Raw genomic sequence first — 23,678 nt, 5'->3', positions numbered from 1 at the left:
ATCACTATTATAAATGGGAGTTTTCTTCTATTACATCTTATACCTGGTTGTTGTTAGTCTCTTATTCTTGGAGGCTCATTTTCTTATCTCCAGATGTAATACTCTGAAAATTTTCTATCCCCATAATCCATCAAAATTTTCTGGAGCTCTGACCAACAGTTACTAACCAAAAGATAAAACAAATGTCATCATGGTCGTGAAGTTAACATAAACATATGCATCCTATTTACTTTAGGGACTTAGGATAGAAATTCAAGCTAAAGAAGAAAAATAGTCACATAGATCAATGGAACAGAAGAGAGAGCTGAGAAACAAATCAATGTTTATATGATCAATTAATCTATGACAAAGGAGGCAAGAATATACAATAAGAAAAAGACAGTCTCTTTAACAAATGGTGTTGAGAAAACTGGACAGCTACATGCAAAAGAATGAAACTGGACCACTTTCTTACTCCATACACAAAAATAAACTCAAAATGGATTAAAGACCTAAACGTGAGTCCTGAAACCATAAAATTCCTAGAAGAAAATATAGGCAGTAATTTCTTTGACATCAGCTATAGAAAAAATTTTCTAGGCATGCCTCCTAAGGCAAAGGAAACAAAAGCAAAATTAAACTATTGGGACTACACCAAAATGAAAAGCTTTTGCACACAAAGAAAACCATCAAAGAAACAAAAGGACAATCTACTGAATGGGAGAAGATATTTGCAAATGATATATCTGATAAGAGGTTAGAATCCAAAATATATAAAGAATTTATACAACTCAATATCAAAAAAATAAATAAATAATCCAATTAAAAATGGGCAGAGGACCTGAATACACCTCTCTCCAAAGAAGACAACAGGCACACGAAAAGATGCTCAACATCACTAGTCATCAGGGAAATGCAAATCAAAACCACAATAAGATATCATTTCACACCTGTCAGAATGGCTAAAATCAACACAAGAAACAAGTGTTGACAAGGATGTGGAGAAAAAGGAACCTTCATGCAATGTTGGTGGGAATTCAAGTTGGTACAACCACCATGGAAAACAGTATGGAGGTTCCTCAAAAAATTAAAAATAGAATTTCCATATGATCCAGTAAGTCTACTACTAGGTATTTACCCAAAGAAAATAAAAACACTAATTCAAAAAGATATAGACACCCATATGTGTATTGCAGCATTATTTACTAGTTAAAAAATGGAAGATCTGAGTGTCCATTGATAGATAAATGGATAAAGAAGATGCAGTATATAAATCTTAATTAAAGACCACCAGTGGTTTCATTGACTCATATTTCGCATATTTCTTTAATTATATCTCAATTTACCATTTTATAAAATGAAATAAAAAAAACTAGAAAACTTTAATATGACATATAATCTAATTAAATAGTTTTGGGTATACTAAGTACAATGGACTGTCCCCACCATGACCTTCAATGAGTCATGCATGATTATGCCTTTACATAATCCCTTCAATGCAAAAGAAACTATGGCTTGCTTCTTAGTCAACAGAATACGGTAAAGATAGTAAGATAATCACTCCCTTGATTAGGTTATATTATATGGCAAAAGTGATGGCATAGTCACTGCTATGCAGTTACATTATGTAAGACTCTGTTTTTCAGACTGGAGAAAGAGATACTTCTGTTGATCTTGAGTCAGTATGCTGCCATACTGTAAAAGGGCCATGAGTCAGGATTATAAGAGGACTCTAGGAATTACCTGGTTAATTGCCAGCAAAAACATGGAACCTCAGCCTACAACCTCATGGATCTGAATTCTGTGAACAATCACAGGAGCTTGAAAGTCGACCCAGAAAGAAATGCAGCCCAGCTGACCCTTTGATTGCAATCTTGTAAACCCTGAGAAAGGACCTAACTAGAGTATTCTTGAACTTCTAATCCAGGGAAACGTGAGATAAATAAATGTGTGTTGTTTTAAGCCTCTAAATTTGTAGTAATTTGTTACAGCAACAGTAAAAATCTAATACACTACACAAATCCTGTCCCTGAACGCTACAACTATAAACAGTAAATAGCTCATAGTTTAGTAAATTTATGGTGGCACTTAGTCTTGAATGAAATATCAGTATAACATAGTTTCATTCTCTCTCTAAATTTACGGTACTGTGAATAGGGAATTCCAGAATATCCTTTAGATACTTCAAAGCTCAAAACTTTAACATAACTTTCATACCACTTACTTCAAAACTTAAGCTAAATATTATTCATCAGCATTCAGAATTTATCTAAGTTGAAATATTTTCTAAGTGCAAGAGTCTATATGAAAAATAAAAATATTATTTTAATTTTAACTGAAAAATTGGCAGGGAGGGGAACCCAGAGTCTTATTTTTGAGTAATTGGAATGCCTCATTGATCTCTGCTTCTGCCTCTTCAGATACCACTGGAGTGTAAAATCCAGTGCTTTTCTTTTTTGATGGTCAGAAGCAAAGTCACAATAGCCTATCTATAGTTATATCTATGGCAAAGCCAGTTTTCAAGAATTTCACACAATATAGCTATATGAACACCCAGCACATGGGTTCAACTTTGACATTCAATGTCTCAGTTTTAAGGCAAATTATTCCATCTCTTTCATACAGAATATTAAGATGTTGGCTTACAAAATAATATGCTGTCTGATCAAACCCTTTTAATGCCTGCAGTCCTAGAACTCAAAAATATTCTTTCTAGTAAAAGTTATTTTCTTTTTCTTCTCCCACACATTGTAAGAGTCTATGAAATTAGCATATGACATGCTATTGAATGTAAATCCTAGTGTATAATTTACCCTCAGTCACTCAGAGAAAAGAATCACATCCAAAGTCACATTTTAGAGAGACCCTGTAGGTTGTAGATAAGAGTTTTCTGAAGAGGATGGGAATTTACACTACAGACTTTATAAAAGCTTGTCCCCACACAGGATCAGAGAGAAGCATAGACCAAAAATGAGGGAAGCAAGACCGTTTATTTGTAGAGTTGTATTCATCATTTAGTTTTAAGTTGTCTTGTTCTACACTGTTAATACTAAGCCTTCTGGAAACCTGGTACACAACAACCTTATATTAGCCATACTGCTATAATTTATTAAATATAACAAAACATATATTCTGAGGATGAGGAAGTGAAAAAAGGAGACCTTCACCAAACCATCTTGCCTTAGACCAACAGAGTAATAGCATGAATAATAACAGCCAACGTTTAGATGATACACTATGTGCAAAGCAAAGCACTTATCTATAGGTAGTGAGTCAAATAAACTGCCTTAAGTTGGCTTCCTCTGAAGCAGACACTGGGGAAATGAATTGTGTGAAAGTATTTAATAAAAGAGGTTTTAGGAGACATAAGAGTGGTGAAATGGGACCAGGAAGTGAAGGAGGCCAAGCAAAGATGTGAGCCATGTTGGAGGGAGAATGACCGAAGCTCATGGGACCTCTGGTGTAAAACATATCTCAGAGTTCATTAATATCACCCATGTGTGACTTATGGCTAGGGGAAAAGGAAGATGAAGGATTATACTCTAAAAGTGTTAGTCATTGATTAAAAGCTGGGGGAAGAGGGGAACAAGGAACAAAGAACAAAAAACTACTGAGTGCTTTTTGGTCTTGAGTAATACAAATAATGCAGGTTCTGACAGGGAAGTGCAGTTGACAACAAAGACACCAAGTGCTGGCTTGGAAGGGACAGCTCATCTGGAACATGCATGCACAAAAAATGGAAAAGAAATCGAGGATACTGGACAACCAACTTGCTACATAACTCCCACAACCCAGTGAAGTAGCTATTGGTTTTATATCCATTTTACAGCTGAAGAGACTGAAATACAGAAAGATTGAGATGTCCAAGATCCTACAGCTGACAAGTATCAAGCCAGGATTTGAAACTAGGCCATCTGGCTTCAGAGTCTGCATATTTATCCATTGTGTTATTAAATCAAGTGCTAGAGCAGAGCATGCAGTGGCCCAAGGCAGAACCAGAACCACGCATAGGAACTAAACAAGAGAGAACAGCCTAGAACCAGAAATGACTAGCGTGCAGCCCCAGTGTACCAAAGCAAAGTGATCCTTGTTTGGGGAAGTGGGTAATTAGATCTTCTATTAAGTGATTAGAGCACATCCAGGCATCAGACACTTGGGCTAATACACATAATCATTCATTTTTGCTCTAAGCTTGCAAGGGAGAGGAATTATTCCAAACAGGGAAGTAGCTGTAGGGAGAGGGCAAGAACAAAAGAAAAATTTCTCTCCCTTTTCTCTTTCCCTAATTCTCACTTCCTCCTTTCCTTCTGCAAACACACACACACACACACACACACACACACACACACACACACAGAGGGAAATCTGAAAGTTTCTTTCAGTTTGCTTCTGATATTTATTGAAAATAATTAGAGAAAGTTGGCAAAGACATTAACCTCAACACACCATAGTGAAGACCAGTGTCAGAGAATTTCCTATAAGCTGAGTATGCCTATCAAAATAGCTTGGGGAACAAATAGCTTTTTAATTAATTTTAAAAGCTAGTTGCTTCAATATACAACTTGAGACAAGCTGAGAAGATCTGTGATCCATAAAATATCTTCTTGTTGATCAGGTTACCACTGAATCTAATTAGATCTTTCCTCATTTGAATATTATAGATTTTCAACTTTTAAAGAGTCCTTTATGGCTTTTAGCAACAGGGCAGACTAAGACGTACAGACTCTCCTCATATTACCAGCATAACAAAATGCTGGATAAAATATAAGCCCCAAATTAGTTTACATACCTGGGTAATAATAATAAATTAGAAAGGTAAATCTCAAGTGCCTGAAATGAAGCAGGAACTCAATGCCAGAAATGTAAGTAAAGAAGCAGAAACCATGGATCTGGAAGGCAGGCCCAGGAATGATAGAACAGAAAATCAAGTCCTGGAGCAGGCTTAAAACCTAGGGAAAAACAAACAAACAAAGTAAAACAAAACAAAACACCAACCGGCACAGGCAAATGAGGAAACAATTTCAATCTGGACCTCAAGTTGAAGAAAAAAGGGATACTTAATTATCCCTTCAGTAATTAAAACCCCAAGGCTGAACCATACTTGGATAGATTTCTGTATTTAAAAATATATATTTATTTTTTAATTGGCATAGACATTTACAAATAGACCAAGAGAACCTGTTAAAGATGCCAGAAAGAGATCAGATACAAATGGGAACTGGATATATAGCACAGATCACATTAAAAATACCAGAGGAAAAGGGATACAATAGCCAATGAATTCTGGTAGGCATTTTGATTATCCTTAAGAAAAAATAAAATACCCAAGGGATACAGGAGTGCTGATACATAGGGGCACTTTTACCCCAATGTTTATAGGAGCACTTTCAACAATAACCAAATTATGGAAAGAGCCTAAATGTCCATCAACTGATGAATAGATAAAGAAGTTGTGGTTTATATATACAATGGAATACTACTTGGCAATGAGAAAGAATGAAATATGGCCTTTTGTACCAATGTGGATGAAACTGGAGAGTGTTATGCTAAGTGAAATAAGTCATACAGAGAAAAACAGATACCATATGTTTTCACTCTTATGTGGATCCTGAGAAACTTAACAGAAGACCATGGGGGAGGGAAAGGGGGAAAAAAGTTACAGGGAGGGAAGGAGTCAAACCATAAGAGACTTTTTTTTTTTTTAATTAAGTTACTTTTTTTTTTTTTAATTTTTTTTTTCAACGTTTATTTATTTTTGGGACAAAGAGAGACAGAGCATGAACAGGGGAGGGGCAGAGAGAGAGAGAGGGAGACACAGAATCGGAAACAGGCTCCCGGCTCTGAGCCATCAGCCCAGAGCCCGACGCGGGGCTCGAACTCAGGGACCGCGAGATCGTGACCTGGCTGAAGTCGGACGCTCAACCGACTGCGCCACCCAGGCGCCCCCCATAAGAGACTTTTAAAAACTGAGAATAAACTGAGGGTTGATGGGAGGTGGGAGGGAGGGGAAAGTGGGTGATGGGCATTGAAGAGGGCACCTGTTGGGATGAGCACTGGATGTTGTATGGAAACCAATTTGACAATAAATTTCATATTAAAAAAAAAGAAAAAAGAAAAGAAAATGGGGCCCATGGTGGCTCAATCGGTTGAACATCTGACTCTTGATTTCGGCTCAGGTCATGATCTCATGGTTTGTGAGATCAAGCCCTGCATTGGGCTCTGTGCTTGGGATTCTCTCTCTCCCTCTCTCTGCTCCTCACTTGCTCATGCTCACTCTTTCTCAAAGTAAATAAATAAACTTTAAGAAAAAAAAAAAGAAAAAAGAAAGTAAACTAAGATCTCTATCTCACACCATACCCAAAATTACATTCCAGATAGATCAAAAACATAAATATAAAAATCAAGTCTTCCAAAAAGTATAGGAAAGTATTTTTATGATATTTGATTAGGAAATTATTTCTTAAACATATCATAAAAGGCACAAATCACAAAGAAAGGGATTGAGAAAACTGGAATGGTAGAGTGTACCATTGTCAGCATATTTGCTGCCCCTCCTACCAGGTTCAACTGTGGGAGATTATATGCCTTCATCCCATGTCATTGCTTTGGCCAGTGAAATGTGGCCACTATCACCACGTATAGTAATATGTGCCTCTTGCAAAGAGAAGCTGAAGAGACTTCTTGTGGGTCTATACACTGTCATTTCTCTCTGCCACAAGAACAGCAGGCCCAAGATAGAAGCTGTGTCTTCATCTGTGGTCCCTAAAGTGAAGATATGGAGCAGACAGAGCCTATCAACCTATGTAAATAAGAGTGAGAAATAAACTTTTGTTGCAGTAAACCCTGAGATTTGGGAGTTTTGTTATCACAGCATGCTTTAACTTAAGCTGACTGAAACACTTAGCTACACTCAAATATAAAAATGCTGCATACATGTATACATATGTATATGTATGTGTATATGTATACGTAAAAGATACCACAGACAAAAGATTAGGTATCAATATTTTCAATGTATATAATCAACAAAGAAATTAGTATATGGAAAACATGAAGAATATCTACAAATCAATAAGAAAAGCAAAACAACTCAAGAGGAAAAGGGCAAATAATATGAATAGCTATATTGCAAAAATAAATAAATGGTCTATAAATATACTAAAATAAGCCCAACCTCATTACTAATCTGGAACCAAAAACTAAAACAAAAAGATATACCAGTGCATGCACAACAATATAGCAAAAACTTTAGTCTGACAATATAAAGTAATACAAGAATATGGAGCACAAGGAATTTTCAAAAACTGCTGGAAAGAGACATGGATATAAATGAGCACAACTTTAGAGAAACATTTGACAGTATCTAGTGGAGCTCCAGAAACTCCACTCCTAGGTGTATACCCTAAAGAAACTCTTTTACACATACACAAGTTAAAAGGTACACACCTAAAAGACTTTATTGTTTGTAATAGAAAAAAAAAGTGTTAAAACACCCTATGTATCTAACTAGGGAAGAATGGATTTTGAAAAACTGAATATTCTAATAAGGTAATGCCAAATAATAACAAATAGTTTAAAATAAATGAACTAGAGAGACATATATCAACACATGCAGATCTCAAGACTCATCACTTAGTGAAAAAAAGAGTGAAGGAGATATATTATGGATACAGATATAGACATAGATAGATACAGATGTAGATAGATATAAACAGACATATTGTATGGATACCACTGAGTAAATGTAAAACCCATCAAACAATACTGTGGAGGGGGGATGTGTGTGTGTGTGTGTGTGTGTGTGTGTGTGTGTGTGTGTGTGTTTAGTGGATCATACATTAGCAGCAAAGTCTAATAACAACAAAAAGAGATATACGTGCACCTTAGCATAGCAGTTAACTTTGGGGAAAAAATGAAATAAAATAAGTTGTGAGGTTTCACTAGATCTGTAATTTATATTTTTTAATTGTTTTGGAAACAAATATGGTTAAAAATGTTGACACTTGTTAAGTAAGGTGGTAAACAGTAATAATGTCGAGTTTTACTGAAGCCCTGTGATACTGGAAAACAGGGATGGTTGAAGAAATCTCCCCAACCAACCTTTTGTGTTTGGACAAAATGGCTTACTACAAAGAACCACTGGTCCCTGTATATACCAGAAAAGACTCACAGGTGTACCCTTGTTTATTTTAGACATGGCCACATACAGATCCTCCAAATTCTTTGCCTCATAAATGATTAGCTGAACTGCTTGTCCCAACTAAACAGTCAGAACAAAACATGTGTTGATCCAACTGAGGTTAAGCTTCTCTCCTAGCCCCAGGTCCCTGAACTTTGGCAAGCAAACAACTCTGCCTTCACAGGCCCTCCTCAGAACAGACTGGCCTCAGGACAGAATGTTCTCTAATCTACTAGTCAGCTTTCTAGTCTTTCCTCTCCCCACTTCCCCACACCTTTATACAAAAGAAAGCCCCCTTTCGCCTGACTCTTGAGATGCCTGCAGATTTTACTTCTTTGCGTTTTGAATACTTCATAATACAAAGCAGATTTTGAAGAACTCTTATTAAATAGAAAAAATAGTTGATTAAAAAGTTGAAACAGTTGGGGGCACCTGGGTGGCTCAATCAGTTGAGCATCCGAGTCTTGATTTCGGCTCAGGTCATGATCTCACAGTCATGAGGTACAGCCCGCATTGGGCTGCTTACTGTGTATGGAGCCTACTTGCGATTCTCTCTTCCCCTCTCTCTGCCACCCCCCCCAACTTGTGCTCCCTTGCTCTCTTTCTCTCAAAATAAATAAATAGGCTTTATTTTTAAAAAGTTGAAACAGTTGTTTTTCAAAATGTGTTGATAAAAACAGCAACAGGACTCAAGTCATACCAACTTTCTAGTAGATGTAGGATTAAGAATTCCCAATTGGCCAGGCTTGTCAGGAAACTGATATGAAATACAAATGAAGGAACCAAGAATGTTAAACCTGGGAAAGAAAAGATTCAGAGAGCAGAGCAGCTGCCTTCAGATATACAAAGGGTTGTTATGTGGGAAATGGAATAGGAAGTTTCTGTTTGTTGCCATTAAGTAGAAGTGTGTCAAAAAAAAAAAAAAGCGTGATCAGTAAACAAGCTTTAGGAAGACTTCAGCACAATCTAATAAAGAACCATCTAAGAGAGTTGTCCAAAGGTGGTATGGGATACCTTGCAAGCCATGAGCACATCACCAGTGCCAGTATCCACACATGATCTGCATGAACACTTAGAACACAGTATTGAATGGTTATTGGACCATGTAACCAGACAGCTTCTGGAGTCTATGGTTCTGTCCACTGGACAGACAGCACAGAGAAAACTTTATTTTAAGAGCCAGGCCATCGTTTATTGCCAAGATTTTCCAATGCCAATAATTTCCAGTCTCATTAAACACAAGTAGCAGAAAGAAGATAGCAAATACCTTTCATTGGGAGATATATGCTTTAAGAATTTTTTTTTTAAAGAGAAGGAGCAAAATCAAAACAATGAATAAGTACAAGAAATCATTCTTTCATCAGAATGGGCACATAAAAATAAACCAAAATAACTCTCACTCCCAAACACCAGATGTAGCTATGCTTCTGTCTTTAATGGTACTGCATCCATTTTAGAGCTTTTATAAGACTAAGCAAAGTATAAAAAAATTAATGTGAACTCTTCATCAAATTATGTGATGGCTGAATGTTAGGGCAAAGAGAGGCTTTTTCTCAAAAAGTCATAAAAGGAAAGTGAATGGCTGTATCAATCAATCCAACATAATCTAGACAATACAAGGTTCTGGAATAGCAAAAGAAAATGACAGCTGATGTAAGAGCTAAGCCATTCTTTTAGACAAAGGAAAAAACTGTTTTGCAGATTTTTCTATCAATTATTTTCATATTCCAGCCTCCATGACCATGAAAGCCACACAAGGGGTATAATTATATTTCACAGAAGCTGTTCTTGTTTTAAATCTGCCCTTAATATAAGGCAGCCAACAGAGGAAATTATATTTAATAAGACATCTGGCTTCTAAATGAAGATGCATCCCATTTTTATTCTAAAATAATTTTAATTTGGTTTGTAATTGAAACATGAAATTGATGTCATTTGGAGTTTCCTGTCCCAGAGAATTATTTTTACAAAGAAAATACCAGAATATTTTCATGATACAAGACTATGCTTTTATGACAAATCTGAATAGATGTTTTGACATTAACATCTTCTAGGAGAATTTAATTTTTTTTTATTCATGAGATTATGTTTCCTTTAACATAGGAGAGTGGCTTTATCCTCTGATGTCTTTTTCTTTTAATATTTATTTCCTAATCTTTTTAATCTATTTGTTTTTCCAAAGTTAGTGTTTTTACTTATTCCTGTTTCTGTTAAATAAAATTTCTTCTCTTTCATTTCATCTCCCCTATTTTTCTCCTCCTTTGCTTTTCTCTCAGCCTGCGTCTTGGTCCTTCTTTATTCTATCTTTGTAGCTGAAAGGCTTCATAACTATGTGGTATCAAGGGACACAACCAAATGTTAGTGGAAGGAGTTATTTTGCATGCAGAAAATCCTCCTTTAGGGAAAGACAAAAAAAGATTAAAAAATTTATCACAGAAGGTAATTAAAAGGTGAGGTGACAAAATAATAAAAGAATGTCAAAACAAACCAAAGCAAAAGTCAGACCACTGAATATCTAGCAATTAAGATTAGTAGCTATTACATTTACCAAAACAAAGCAACTTATAAGTTCTATTTTTACTAAAATACTTACTGATAACTTATTACTAATTAAAAAGTAAAATATTTGGTACTGACAGTACAGATGCAAGGAAAATTTGATACTATGGGGAAATTATCACTAAGAAAAAATTATTTCATGTCCAACATCTGATCTATCCTTTTACAATAAGAGATTAACTGGTGAAAACTGAATCTAGTGAAAGCCTATACACAAAGCCATCACTTCTCAAAATAATTGGCCTCCTATGTCTTCTTAAAATTATACATGCAGTTATTCCTGAGTTTATCTGAAAAATAAAAATACACTTATAATTTAAAATAAAGTTGATTATATAAAAAAGGTTGTTTCCCCAAAATATAAAACATTTTACCACATTATTTCTGTTATCATATACATTATAATACAGATTTTATGAAGATCAAATGGAGTGTATTTGTTAGGATGCTGAAACACAGCTGGCTCAATTAAAATGTCTGAATGAGGCTTTTTGCCTGCAGCAGAAATTGTTACATAATTACTACAATGCATCTGCTATATTTTTACTTTTTTTAAGAAAGATGAACCCAGGTGATTTCTGGGTTCTCTAATAAGAATCAAGAAGGACAACTGTAGAAACTAAAAATGTAAATAAAATATGTGGAACTCAGAGTAATTCAAGAACTTTGTGAATAAAATTAGTCATTCATTTTTCAAGAGTTTAGAGATTTTGTGGTAGTTATTAAGAAAATTTCATAGCAACGTTCATCAAAAATAAACTAATTGTCATAATAAGCAATGTCATAATAAACTTACTGTATGTATCAGATTGAGTACAGGAAAATCAAATTAAGTTCAGGAAGACTCAAAATTGAGTTCAGGAAGCTGAAATGCATTATATATATATCAACTTCTAATTTCAGCTGTTTTTAACCTTTAAATTGATGAACATTCCAAGTTAAAGATGTTTCCTTTTTAGAAAAATAGAACTCAGAAGTACACAAAGTTGTCTTGATAATAGGAGTTTATTTCATTCTGGTTTTTTTTACAGTAGGCTAATATTATATCTTCTACAATCTTATTTTCCCACGTTTTTAATCTAATAAAAACAACTCTAAATGGTATTTATGAATCTTGTTAAGAAATCTTCAAATACAATGGATTAATGGGTTTATTGAATTATCCGTTCGTGAACATCTGAGAGGAGTGGTTTGGCATTTTACTCATACAGTGAGGTAAAAAAAATATATAGACTACAAAGAACACATAAGATTCATAAATGTGTAGGGGCGCCTGGGTGGCTCAGTCGGTTAAGGTCCCACATTTGACTTGGGCTCAGGTCATGATCTCACAGTTAGGGAGGTTGAGCCCCATATCAGCCTCTGTGCTGACAGCATGGAGCCTGCTTGGGATCCTCTCTCTCCCTCTCAATCTGCCTTTCACCCTCTGCCCACCACTGGTGTGAACGTGCTCTCTTGCTCTCTCTCTTTCAAAATAAATGAATAAACTTAACCCAGTACTTTAAAAAATGTGTAAAATTTTATACAAATAACTACATAGGGAGAAAATATTCCTCAGCAGTTTTCAGGGGAAATCATGTCATTTCTGATTCATTTATATTTGGCAATGTAAATACTGTTTCTTTAGACATTCTATCTAGGACCTGTGAAAACTCTGAAGTCTTTCTAAAATGTTTTGCTTAGAAATAGTGGCCTTAAAATATGTTGAAACCACAAGAATTGTATTTCTATTTGGAAGGAGTCAAAGTGGCCATGTTTCAAAGGATATCACATATCAACTATAAGTGTTACCTTACAACAACACAGTTAAGTTTTACAAAGAGAGGAAATGAGTGAACCACTGTGTAAGTTTTCTTAATTACTAAGAATTCCACTCAAACTAGAATAAGCATACAGAGGTGTGGTTTTTTTTATTACTTAAAAAGAAAAAATAGAAATATTTCAAAGGGGGGCACCTGGATGGCCCAGTGGGTTAAGCATCCGACTTTGGTTCAGGTCATGATCTCATGGTTCCTGAGTTCAAGCCCCGCGTCAGGCTCTGTGCTGACAGTGTGAAGTCTGCTTGGGATTTTCTCTCTCCCTCTCTCTCTCTCTGCCCGTCCCCCCACTGGTGCATGTGTGTGTGTGTGTGTGTGTGTGTGTGTGTGTGTGTGTGTGTGCATGTGCTCTCTCAAAATAAATAAATAAACTTTAAAAAGAAAAAAAGAAGTATTTCAGGGGATTTCAAGACAGAAAGTTCAGTCAGACTAACAGAGCTGAGTCTTAGAAATTGGAAAGAGATCAAGAAATAGTCTTTCTTCCTTCACCCTCTGCCTAGTTTTTTTCTGCTCCTTCACTCCTGTGACCCAAACACCACCATGATTCCCAGTCCTAGCAAATTTATCAACACATCTGCACTCCATGTCAAAATTATAAATACTCACTAGAGAGAATCAAAACTATTTCAATCGAGGCAATGCTTTCACCTTCCCTTGTTCTGATGTCTGTCCCTGAACTGCTAGCTGAGGTCAGGGAGAGGTAGGGACTTGTAATATATCTATAACTGCCAGAACTGCCCTTTCCCTCTGGAAAGGGAAAGCTCCCAGGGAAATGAAGTAATTTGGGCAACCGGTAATGCTATCTTCCAGAGATAAGTGTTATTAACAACTCAGTCCAGTTCTACATATGTTTCCATGCATATATATGTGCTTTGTTATTCATAAATGAGATCATACACTAAGTATTATTTAGCAAACTTTTTTAACTTTACACTGTATCTTGTATTTATTTCCACTAGGAATTCAATCTCATTCATCTATGAAGGTATGTCATTGACACTCAGTTATTTCTTGGAGCTGAATGAAGTAGCTATAAACCTACATTTGATTATTTTTCCGGTTAACATGGAAAGTTTTAAAGGTTCTTAGAGGTCAATCTCTAGCAGTGATTAAACGGTGTTGAAATAGCTTATGTATACAGTAATTGAACATCCTAAGACCAAATCCATAATGCATAATGCATGATGCAATTAATATACTGTTTTGAAAAACAAAATGAACTAATTTACCTATTATTATATAATGAAATGAAACCCAAATGAAATACTTAAATTGGAGTTATTATGAATGAGAACTCAGCAGTTGCCCTTCAAAAACTTAGATATGCCCAAGCATTATTCAGCAATTTCCATTCCCTATTGTCTGTGGCAGAATGCACTGAGAATATTTTCTTGCACCCAATATCATACTGCTCATGAAAATCTTTCTCTTCTAGCTTCATCATCACCCTTGACCACTTCACCCCACTATACCCCAGTTTAGTTCACAAAACTAGAAAGGGTGCTGAAGGCAAAGTATTGACTAACATAGTACCTGACACAAAGTTGTTCCAAAGAAGCTCGACTAGACATATAAATGAAGGAATAAATAAATGAGTGAACACATTTCGGCGGTTCTTCAGGAATCTTTGCAAATACCCCCTTCCACCCTGGCACGATATGAAGAAAACAAATGTTTGTAAATAAAAGCGATAAAACTTGTAGCCATGGGCATTAAAATCTAATCATCATAAACTCTGCCCAAATGCAGTTCCTCAAACACAGCTTTGAAGCTGCAGAATTGTCCCTATGAGAAAGTAGGGGAGTAAAAACCTTTACCACTGTCATTCCCACCTCCAAACTTCTACAAGGTGTTTACCCCCCAATTAGTCTCCATTAAAATATTTGGTGTGGTTCTCCTCCATTAGTTGAGTGTTGACCTCAGCTGTGACACATAATAAACCTTTCCGGAAATCTCTCTCCTGGTGTGAGTTATGTGCTTAAGGAGGCTTATTTGTCCTCAAGGCTGAGCAACCATTTAAGAACATCACAATGGAAAGAACGACTGAAAGGCAAGTATGAACTGCTAGAAACAGGTGCCTAAGACAACAGAGCTGCCTTATAATTTTAAGAAGACAAAAAATTCAAATTATCCCAATGCAACCATCTGTTGAAACCTGACAAGCAAAGTAAGTACATTTTGTTTAAGTCTGGGTTGCTTGATTGTCTACATTCTTGGCACTTTTGAGTTATTTTCTTTCACTACTTTGAAGTCAAGTGGAAGTAAATCATGGAGTTTTAGTAATTCTAAATGAAAAGTCACAGAAAAGAACAACAGTAATGAAAGAAGAGAAGGGAGAAATATTGCAGTTTATTAGAAATCAAACTTTTCCAAAATTTAAAATTTATTTCACAATACAATTAAGTATACTATTTCAGGGAGAGGATTCATTTTAAAGATGTAATGCTGGCCTTGTTTATTAACAAAAATTCTTACTAACTTAAAAATAAATTATAATGGGTATTAAGGAGGGCACTTGTGATGAACACCAGGTGTTGTATATAAGTGATGAATCACTAAATTCTGTACCTGAAAATAATATTACACTGCATGTTAACTAACTGGAATTTAAATAAAAACTTGGAAAGTGTGTAGGGGGAAGAAGAAAAAAAAATTTTAATAAATTATAAAACTGACATATTTTTGCTGAATTGTACACTCCTACCTAGTTCATTTATAGGGAGATAGGGCAGATGGACATTGTTTTATAGCTCTTAAATTCTCCTCTGTGCCTAACACAGTAGTCCATGATTGTGAATTTTAAGTTGAAATTTGTATAATGATATCCAAAGATCAATGCTACTAGATTTCATTTTAAACAACCATCAGTCCAACATAATAAATCCTACTTGCAGAATAAAATGCTGAAATTAAGTCAACATCTTAAATATTACATTCCTCTTTTCCTTTACTCTTTTCACCCTCACTTCTGGCTATTGAGAGAAAGAGAAGGTAACAGGGAGAGACAGAGACAGAGAGAGAGCTCCTGCCACCCTAAAACACCATGTTTTATTCTAACAATGAGAAACTATTGTTTATTGACTTGCCTCTTCCAATAAGCACTGTTTTGACAAAGGAAATGACCTGAAGCATCTACACTCAGTCAACTTTGGGATTAAATCATAGCAGACTTTTTATCTCAACATTAAATCTGTTCATCTTGCCAGAATATGTTGTTGACATTTTACACATGGGGCCCAAGAGAATAAGGCACAGTATTCCAGCACTTTTGGTCATGTCTGGGATAACAGCCTAATTTAAGATGGAAATAAGAAAATTAAGATAAAATAAATACCTGCCACCAAAAGAGATTTGAATTTATTCAATTTCTTGCACACCTGATATTTGTCACATTTTTTTGTGGCGGGCATGAGATATTCAGCTTTCCAAAGAGCTAATTCTTGGATTTAGTGCAAGAAACAATTCTAGCTGTTATAGCAGGGGTTAAAATGTGCAAATGCCTGCGGCAATTCACTCTCTCTGACTAAGCTGTCAAAACATTTAAATTGTGTCCCTGTCAATCCTCCCTTCCTCCTCTACCCTCTCCCCAGCAGGGGTTCCCAGCACTGAATCTTTGTCAAAAGAGAAGATACAGTCATATTAGCAAACTATACCTTTCTCAAAGATTGCCACCTTTTTTGTGTTGCTTGTCATGTTTATTTCTTTGTGTCATTTTTGTATAATCCTTGCCGATTCTTTTTAGTTTGATTTAGTGTAAATGCCCATACTTTAGGTTAGTTAACAACTTAACAAAAGACAGTATGTGTGGTTAGTGATTGTGCTCTAAAAAAAATCCAAGTAACTGGAGATTGTCACTGTCTCTGAACCATGAGGAAAATAAGCACTTTGCAGAATCACTTTATAATTACTTTAACTGGTAAGTAAGAATGTAGAATAAAGTGTAGCAGAGACTTCACTAAACATGTTGCTGAAATTCTGAAATGTGTACAAGGGAACAAAGGGTAACACAAAGAATGCTGAGCCACAAAACATCACCTTAATATTATAAGTAATTAAATATTATTAAAATAGAACATTATATAATAAACACATTATATAAAAATCATTAAAATGTTAGAAAAAATTTTACTAGTAAACACCTGCCAAAAACAGGCTCTATGTCTCTGATTATTACATCTAATCTTCACACATCTAGCATTCATTGAGTGCCTACACTATGCTAAGTAAGTCTTGGAATATGAAAATGAAAGATACAACCTTTGTCCCTCTAATAGCTCACAGTCTAGGGACAGAAAATGACCAGCAAGCTTATTTATTTATTTTAAGCTTATTTATTTATTTTATTTATTTATATTGAACACAAGCAGGGGAGGGGCAGAGAGAGAGGGAGAGAGAGAATATGAAGCAGGTTCTGCGCTGTCAGTGCAGAACCTAATGGGGGGCTCAAACTCACGAACTGTGAGACCATGACCTGAGCCAAAATCAAGATTCAGACCCTTAACCGACTGAGCCACCCAGACACCCCATGTTTTTCATTGTGATATTACTGCAGCAATTTTGAAACTATTTTTGTGGGTACTGTAAGACTGAGAATATGAATAATGTGATGGTGTTGCTGGGAGCCAGGTTCCAACTATGGAAAAGAAAGATAAATTTATGGAATGAGGTAGCCAAAGAAAACCCTGCAATTATCATAATAAAGATTCATTCAGACAAGAATTATCTATGGATGCAAAATCCAGGAGGAAATGTTTGATAAGAAGCAGGATATGTTCATAGTCCTAAGGTGTTTCCCCACAGATTATTCACTGGTTGAAGGAGGAAAATAGTAACTGTTCAGTGGAGAAACTAGAAAACTCTTTGATTAGGTGATCAAATTAACATCACTACTAAGGGTAAGGCAGACATCAGATGCCACCAGTTGTTGTACCCTAAGAAGGACACATTGCTAATGCTGTATGTACCTAGGAACACACAATCTGAGTCCAATCATTAGGAAACACCAGACAAACCCAAGGTGATGAACATTCTATAGAATAGCGGTCTTATACTCTGAAAATATCAGTGTCATGAAAGATAAAAAAAAAAAAGGTGAGGAAAGCTTTCAAATTTGGATACTAAAGAGATAAGACAACTAATTACAATACATGATTTTGAACTGATTCCCAATATTGGAAGGGAAAAAATGCTATAAGAGACATTATGAGGGCAATTGACAAATTGGATTATGGACTATAGACTGGATAAAACTATTGTTTCAATGTTAAATTTCCTGAATTTGACAACTATACTATGGTAATGTAAGAGAGTATCATTTTTCTTAGGAAATAGACAATAAAGTACTAAGAAGTCAAAGGGAATGACATTGCAACCTATTCTCAAATGGTTTATAGAAATAAATAAAAATGGCATATATATAGAAAAAGATAATACAATAAAGCAAACATGGAAAAGTGTTCAAAATTATTAAATCTGGATAAAGGGTTTATGGGAGCCCTCTATTATTATTTCAACCCTTTCATATGTTTGAAATAATTTCAAAATTAAACAAAGGCATCACCCTGATGAGGAATATTGATCATAGGGGAAGCTATGTATGTGTGAGGGCAAGGGGTATATGGGAATCTCTGTAACTTTTTCTCAATTATGCTGTGAACCTAAAACACCCCCCAAAAAATTCAGTTTTAATTTAAAAAAAAAAATCAAATGAACAAACACAAAAGACAAGAGAGGTATAGGAGTTCTGGGTGATGTAAAGTCCAAGCTTTAATTTAAGGTAGATTGCTCAATAGTCTAAGTGACAGATATTATTGTCCTCGTTTAACTGAGAGGAAGTAGGGATTCAGAGGCCTCAAGATCTGATGCTACCTAGCAAAGAGAAGATAAAGCCCAGGTAAAGAGAGAATGAGCCAAGTTCTTCCCTTGGCTCCACTTACCATCTTAATTCAGTCCCTCAATAGTCATCTATTGATGGATGACTCACTGAAGGAAAAGCAGCCTCCCTCACATCATTTCCCCACCTCTTCCCACATCTGAAATGATGTGCTGCTCAAATCACTAATCATCTCCTTAAGGTTTCTGCATGTACTATTCTGTAACATTGGCCACGTACATTGTCCTTTTATTCTTTCGACATAGCTGAAGAAAAAGAACCCATTGTAAGATGTCTACTAGCAGTTTTCCCCAACAATAAGGGAAATGATACCTTTTCGTCGATATCTGGTTTCAGCTTTAATAAGTATGATTTCTAGTTTTCTCAAGCTCCTTGCATACAGTTTTGTGAATTGGGTAATATCCTGTAACCCAATTTTCCTAATAATACGAGGGTAGTACTAGAGCTACATTACTGGACTGAGTTGAAATAGTATCTAGGGCTAAGTCTTGTGCAACATTTAAAACTATTTTTGCAATACATATCCCTCTAATCACCCACACTTCTTTCCTATACTGGCTTTCCCCTTTCTCAGTAATTTCTGGTATTAACTTTAGTTTTGGAGTCTGGCACATTTCTTTTTACTACATGATGGCGCTGAGCCCTAGTTAGGGTCAGTCCCAGGAAGAGCTATAAAGTGGACAAAGATTATCTTTACTGCCTACCTTTCTCTCTCTTCACACCCCTGCAGTCTTCACTCAGCCCAGAATCCTGTAGTAGATGGTGAAACATGGCATCAAACCCTTCCCCTCCTTGTAGTATTGTAGATCCTCCCATCAAAAGAGAGATTCTATTTCTCTACCCTTTGAACTGAATTTGGCCACAAGACCCTGCCAACTGGGACACTAACAAACATGAGGTACAGCAGAGGCTTGAAAGTGCTTGTACTTGTTCCCTTGCTACGTCTGGAAATCGGAAACCACCATTTCACAGGCCTGTTGTAACATGGTAGAGGATAAGAGGCCACTGGAGGAGAACCACAGTATCCCAGCCCACAGCAGGCCAACTACCAAACATGTAACAGAGGCCATCTGGGACCAGCCAACCTCCAACTGACCTACCAACTTATCCAGAAGCATCTAGGAACCATAGACTCATGAGCAAATCCAGCTAAGACCAGCAAGAAAACTACCAAACTACCAAACTGATCCCATACTTTAACCATCACATACCTTAGTGTTTTAGGCCACGAAGTCTTAAGGTAGTTGTTTATGCAGCAAAAAAAGATAATTAATATAGACTTGAACACCTCCAAGTAGGAACTACTGTCACCCTGCCTCCTGGTTACCCATCTTTATCCAACTGTCAACCAACTACCCACCCAAGAGGTGAGATTTTCTCCACCATCAAAACTCATTTGTTTCACATATTTTACAACCTCAAAATCCTTGATTAAGCTGATAAACTGATACGAATTAATTCATTTATAATATAAAATAATTAATCCTAATTAATGTGATTAGAGTGTAATAAATAAGACAACACACATACACACAGAAAAGGCCCAAAAATAAGTTTTCCCACTTCTTCCATCACTGTCTTATGCAACATTCTGACTAATAGCAGCAAGGAAAGGATTTCTCCTTCCAAAACAGCAACTTGAGAATTCATAGGCTTACTTCTTTTTTCTCCTTCCAAGAAATAAAAGTTAATTGTTACTATATCTGCTAGAGATATATCCAAGTTATGAAATCATTGCTATAACTCCTTATCTCCTTCCCTCTAGTCAAATTTGAATGGTTTCCAAATGAGTTGATTAACCTTTCTCTACCAAAATCAACATATCTTGAGTAATTTCCAACTCACTCTCTGAACAGTTAAGACCTTCAAATGCCCTTGTCTATTCCTCTATGAGTAGTCAATCCCCCCACCTCCAACGTCAAGGTTTATCAAAAATCTCAAATAACAAGCCAGATATGATTTACATTCTCTCAATATGTTAGCAAGTCACAAAATGTTTATTTAACCTACAAAACTTGCCTCCTGAGTAGTCAACCATTGTTCTTTCCCAACCACAATTTTACAATAAACAGCATGCCTGACTCTTCAAAAACATATCAATTCATTTGAGAAACACTCTGTCCTTGCCTTACAGAGAAACTTCTTTCTCCTGATCTCATGATTCCATGAGTAAGAACTTCTGCAACAATAATACTCCTGGCCTTCCTCCCCACCTCCTCACTTATTCACCCCAGGGGAAATAAAGGAAGTATATTTTGTGGACTTTGGGAGAAAGAACTGAGTTTGCAGAGGTTCTTCTGAGCTGCAATTTTTCATATCTGCCAGGCATATCCTAGTTGACTCTCTACTATGTTATAAGCATAGTAGGCCAGGTTCTACCCCCTACAAAGAGAATCCTACTATTTTGAAGGGTTAATTTCAATTAATAGGAGATTATTTAATAACAAAAAACAAAAACAAAAATAAAACAAATATCTTCCTGCTTTGATATTCTGACCACCTGCACAAAGGCACTGACTCTGGGACAAACAGGGACTAGAAACTAGGCCAGCTTCTTGCATACCAAGCCTGCCCCTTGGCACGTTTCTTCCAGCTTGTCTACCCAGAGGCAGTCCTTCTGTACAATCATCTTCCAGGAGTGGGTGTTTTCTTCTAATTCTTACGCCCAAAGGAAAAAGGTGCCTTTTTCTAATCTGAACAAAGATAGTTTATGTGCTAGCAGCAGCCTATTGATTTTCAGCTGACTCCTCTATCCCTTAATTGATTCCCAGCTTAAGAAGGAAAGCAATGTGTCACTTATTTAGCTCCTAAAATTCCAACACTACTATGTGCCAGAAATTATGATAGATATTAGGGGGGGGGAAAGATGAAGCAGACAGTCTCTGACTTCAAAATGCTCACTGTCTAGCTAAATTCCCTATGTTCTCAAAACCACTGTTTGTTTGGTTTTTTGGTTTGTTTGGTTTGTTTTGGTTTTTTATTTGTTTGTTTGGTTGGTTGGTTAGTTTGATTTTGTATAGAAAGATGCAGATTGCTGTCTTTCTAGGGATGTCTATATTCTTGGCTCCCCTCTCAGAGTCTTAAGGACTCTTCCAGACATGGGTGAAATGGTGTGGACCAAAGGCTTAGAATAGGGCACAGTGATAGTGAGGATAATAACACTGTGACTGATGAAAACAGACACAGGCATAGGTTACAAGTTCCTTAAAAGTAGGTGAACAGCAACCAAGTAGGTGCACTACAAAGTTTACTTTACACACTAACAGCTACACACAGCACAACCAAACTGACGGGCACATGTACCTGCCCAGTAGAGGCACCCACGTCATGATAGCTAAGCATTTGCTCAAGGTAAGATCCTGCTGTGTCCCTCAGAAAGCTCTCTCTTTGTCATTGCCACGGAGCTTTGTTATATCCTCCAAAGCCCACTCCCAGTTCTAGAGACTCTGACTAGGAATCTGCTTGCCCACCAGGGTTACTGCAAGCAGGTTTACTGCATGCTGGATGAATGAAAAGTCAGTGTCTCAATATAGTGTCTCTCAACAACTCTGGCTCAGGGCTGCCCAGGCCTACTCATGCGATCAGTAGAGACCCCATAAGCAAAGAGATGAGAAGAGCTGGGAGATGGGCAAGGGTGCTAAGGCCAAAAAATGACAGGAAGGCTAATAATAAATAAGTAAATAAAAAATGACAGGAAGGCTGAAGGTTGTCAAATCCGAAATAGCCAGAAGCAATTTTCAAAGTGGAGTCAAATCCCAGAATCCAGGACCAGATAAAAGAGAGCCCAAACTACAATCTGGAAACAAATGAATGAGGAAAAGGAAACACAGAAAGAAGAGGATCCAGCAACTAACTAGAATATATAATAAAGACTACTCAGAGAGCTTTTTAAACTGGCTTTTTTATGCAAATACACTGCTCCAGTATAAGGGGTTAAGATCAAATGGACAAATAACAACTTACTCTGACATCCCTCACAGATAACACTTCTTTTTAAACTGCAATTTTTGGGGCCCCTGGGTAGCTCAGTTGGTTGAGTGTCTGACTTCACCTCAGGCCATGATCTCACGATTCGTGGGCTCAAACCCCACATCAGACTCTGTGCTGACAGCACGGAGCCTGAAGCCTGCTTTGGATTCTGTGTCTCCCTCTCTCTCTGCCCCTCTCCCACTCACGTTCTGTCTCTCTCTCTCTCAAAATAACAAATAAACATTATAAAAAATTTTTAAACTGCAGTTTTCAGGTGCCTTCATCTTAGGAGTAATAGGTATTGTAAATATATTTCCTCAACCAAAACTAAAACATGATCTTACAGCTTGCCCAAATTGCTTAAAACTCAAGCCACCTTGGGAAATTTGACTCCCAATAGTAATTTTAGATAGAGAGCACATAACTTTATTCAACAGCTACAACATTCCCAGCATTTTGTTAAGCACTTTACATCATCTCATTTAATCATTATACAAAGAAATATGAAAAAATTATTGTCACTTTCCAAATAAGAAACCGAGGCCTAATCAAATTAGGACAAAGTCATGTGCATGGTGGTATTAGAATCTGAACTGATGAAGTCTGGCTCCAAAGGTTACACATTGAACCACCACTACATCACCACAGAGCTAACGAGGGTAGATGAATATTTTTATTTGGCCAAAAGAAGGAAGAGTATTCTGCCAACAAATGATGCCCGGGAATCAGGTGCTAATCTAGGGAAGAGAAGGGGAGAAGGGAAAGAGTTGGCCACAGCTCCTGATGTTAAAAATGCTACTTTATAAGACTGGTATCCCTACAACTAAACTGCCTGCTGGTGTAACAGGATCCCAAGCCTTATCATGCCTTCTCAAGACCTTCCATCAGGGTAATTTGCATGTCTCTTTCCACCGAATCTAGTCATTGCACACCAAATCTGCAGGCTGTATTCTTACTTCTCTTAACCTCAGAAATAAATTCACATAACCACAACCTCATGAACTGAGTTTCTCAATTTCATATCTGAATGCCTAAATCAAATTTCACTATTCTGATTAAGGAAAAAAGAAGAGGTGCCTGCCATTAACAAACCACTGTCTGCAAAAAGTAAAATAACTTACTCATTGGGACATTATTTTGTTTTCTTTTTGTTGTTAAGAATCCTTGCTGAAAAGGAAGTGGTTAGAGATCCAAATTAGAAGCTGGAGAGGACATTCACACTTAGTCACAATCCCTAGCCACACTCTATGTGTAAGGTAAAAAAATAGACCATTTCTCATCT

At 36.4% G+C, this 23,678-nt stretch overlaps 1 protein-coding gene across 9 annotated transcripts in view; it reads right to left on the bottom strand.

The window, feature by feature from the left end:
• Positions 1 to 23,678, bottom strand: part of MAPK10 (mitogen-activated protein kinase 10) — a 557,027-nt gene that overhangs the window by 423,140 nt on the left and 110,209 nt on the right. The window lies entirely within an intron of this gene.

This window comes from Prionailurus viverrinus, chromosome B1 (genome assembly GCF_022837055.1).
Source record: "Prionailurus viverrinus isolate Anna chromosome B1, UM_Priviv_1.0, whole genome shotgun sequence".
NCBI classification, from domain to species: domain Eukaryota; kingdom Metazoa; phylum Chordata; class Mammalia; order Carnivora; family Felidae; genus Prionailurus; species Prionailurus viverrinus.
Note: the sequence above shows the minus strand (reverse complement) of the source record. Positions and strands in the feature narration are given on the sequence as shown.